Source organism: Symsagittifera roscoffensis, chromosome 8 (assembly GCF_963678635.1).
Source record: "Symsagittifera roscoffensis chromosome 8, txSymRosc1.1, whole genome shotgun sequence".
Lineage (NCBI taxonomy): Eukaryota > Metazoa > Xenacoelomorpha > Acoela > Convolutidae > Symsagittifera > Symsagittifera roscoffensis.
Window position 1 is genome coordinate 37,868,048 of NC_087069.1, and position 3,215 is coordinate 37,871,262.

The following is a 3,215-nucleotide window of genomic DNA, read 5'->3' on the forward strand; positions in this document are numbered from 1 at the left end:
ATTCCATACAATTCCATAGATTAGGAAAGTTATAGCCCGTACCGAACTTTTTGGCCATAATCATATCTGATCATTGTAAAATCATGCAAAATTCATGTCTGTTACAGATGTGCAGCATGTCTATATTCGGCATGCACATACCTGCATCAGACCTGCATCAGGTGTGCTAACTGAAGATATGCTCACACCTGCAGCATGCATGATCATGCCTGAACTGAACATGCTCACACCTGCCGGATACATGATCATACCTGAACTAAACATGCTCACATCTGCAGGATACATGACCATGCCTGAACTAAACATGCTCACACCTGCAGGATACATGACCATGCCTGAACTAAACATGCTCACACCTGCAGGATACATGACCATGCCTGAACTAAACATGCTCACACCTGCAGGATACATGATCATACCTGAACTAAACATGCTCACATCTGCAGGATACATGACCATGCCTGAACCGAATATGCTCAAATCGGTATCTTCAGTATTATAAGATTATTAAAGATATGGTTAATTTGTAACAACATCATAAACTCAGCTTGATAATGTGACACTTTACTTCAAATTTTTAGTTTTTTTTTCAGATTTTTTCTGACATCGGTGAAGTTTTTTGTTGAAAATTGACAGTAGTGGGTAGATGCATCTTTCTTTAATTGCAAGCAGGGAGTCGTTGGTAGCGGGGCGTGTGGATACTTTTCTCTGTTTCCTGACAACATAAAACTAATTGTTAGTCAAAACTTTTAACTAAATAAAACAAAATTAAATTTCATTCAAAAAAATTTGCGCTCGGGGTAGGTCACAATATGTAGTTTGTTCAACATGCAAAAATTCATTACATTATGACAACGTAAAACGTAAAATTAGTCTTTCATTACTTATTCTCTAAAACGTGTTGCTCAGTAAAAAACAAAACTTTGATTTGAACTGAACTTGGAAAGTAATGTTTTGGCGATGTCTTCATCCCCCCTCTGAGCCGCGTAGTGCAAACATGTCCAGCTATCTTTGGCCGCCCCCACACAATTGGCCCCCTTCTTCACAAGAGCCTCGAAGGCCGAATGTCTACCCTATGCATTAGGTCTCAAATCACAATCATCCCAATTGGCATGAATAAAAAAAATATATTTCAGCTTTCTCCCATCATAGTCCCACCAGCATTTTACAGCCTCCCCCCTCCCCCTCATATGACAAAAATCGCAATACGTTCCTAGCAGGTTATTTTTCGAGGACTGCTCTACTATCATTATATTTTGGTGGGCTTCCTTTCGACCCCGAGTACATCTAGCATTCGGTTGTAATTCATTTTCAATCCTTCGTATTGCCTTTTTTCCCTGAAACAAAAAAAAGTTGAGGAAATAAATTTTTAAAAAACATTGTGGAAAAATGCTAGTCATACAATTTTCATATATGAAAAACCACTAATCATAGACCTTTCATGCAAATTTCTGTACGTTTGGAATTGCATGAAAAGTGTATGATTAGCATTATTGGAATAAAAAAAATCACCCCTAGCACAGATATTCCGTTTTTTATTACAAAAGTTGGAACAGTTATGTAACAAAAGTTTTTGTTTCAACAGTCCTGTGCATAAGTTTGACAAACGACTGGTTTAATGCTGGAGCTCACAACAACAGTGGGTGAAACTTTCGTGCATAAGGAATAGACTGCTCATTTTGTACTTTATATGGTGTGTGGGGGGATAATTTTCATTAAAAAAAATTCAAACTTTAGAAAAAAAAAATCATTTTGTTTTATTTCATTTAATTTTTGAATGTTATTACTGCTCCAGAAACCGTGAAAGGCAGTCGGAACATTCAGGGCTTTGCCCTGATACGAGCAGTCTCGTCTGTTTTAATTTCACTTTGTTCCAATCTACTTTAACAAATAAAATTAGAAAAAAATCATGCGTCAAAAAGTAGTCGCACATTTGTTGTTATTTTTTTCAATGAGATTAATAGTATCAACCCATCAAATTTCTTTAATTTATTTGCAACTTTTTTGGCTACCGGTTTGCGAAAATTGAACGATTTTTTTTATGTTCCGCTCAAAATTTATCAAAATTTGCAAAAATCATACGTTAAAAAGTAGTCGCACATTTGTTGTTATTTTTTTCAATGAGATTAATAGTATCAACCAATCAAATTTCTTTAATTTATTTGCAATTTTTTTGGCTACCGGTTTGCGAAAATTGAACGATTTTTTTATGTTCCGCTCAAAATTTATCAAATTTTGCAAAAATCATGCGTTAAAAAGTAGTCGCACATTTGTTGTTAATTTATTCAATGAGATTAATAGTATCAACCAATCGAATCTTTTTAATTTATTCAAACTTATTGCGGCTACTGGTTCGCGAAAATTGAAGGAATTTTGGCCAAAAAATTTTGTGACGAATTGCTTTAATTATAGTTCAAACTGGGGATTTTTAGTTTTTTTCGACTATCCCTCCCGTTGCCCCCTGAAACTAACCTGACGTCCTCTTTTCTGGGATGTAGAGACGACATAATTTCCTTCATTTGAAGATGGTTGGCTCGAGGAGGTAAATTTGGATAAACTCATTTCGAACAAAATCTGAAAAAGTGAAATTTTAACAACAAAGACCAATTAGTCAAGATACGCGAAGTAATGTATAAATAAATATGTATTTGTCAAGTTTTCAGTCAGGCGTTATCATGTCTGCGGCAGGCATGAACATGTTTCACTCAGGTCTGATCATGTAAGATCCAGGTACGACCATGTCTGTAGAAAAATACGCATGCTCACTTCTGAACAGCCCTGCATAATGGGGGAACAGTCCTGAGAATTTTCTCTCCCCTGCTAAATGGATGATCAGCCGTGAAATGGAACAAAAAGTTCAGTACGGGAGGGTATTAGCATGACAAGCGTTTTTTCCATTTCATGGAATTGTATGATATTTTTTTCATGCTATGAAATCGTTTTTTTTTTCGTATAAATATTCTGCGTTTCGCTTCATACTTCTGCTTCGCCGTGAAATAAAAAAAAACAAACGCTTACTGAAACAAGAAAACCAATAGGTTAAACGGCAATAAAAATGCAGTTAATTTCTATTAAGAGTTGTCAAGCAAGTTAAACATTTGAATTTCATTTGCAAAAACTGCAACTTATGAGGCCTCTATTTCATAAAACTCGGAGATTGAAAATTTTGTCCTGTTCTTTTGGACAGTTTTAGGTTATTTGTTAATATCTAAAGC

At 35.4% G+C, this 3,215-nt stretch overlaps 1 long non-coding RNA gene across 1 annotated transcript; it reads right to left on the bottom strand.

The window, feature by feature from the left end:
• Nucleotides 1-441: 441 nt before the first annotated feature.
• Nucleotides 442-2,855, bottom strand: LOC134853325 (uncharacterized). Its single transcript, XR_010164344.1, has 3 exons — nt 2,473-2,855; nt 940-1,073; nt 442-715 (listed from the first exon to the last, which is right to left on the bottom strand). It is a non-coding gene; the product is annotated as an uncharacterized LOC134853325 (long non-coding RNA).
• Nucleotides 2,856-3,215: the final 360 nt, after the last annotated feature.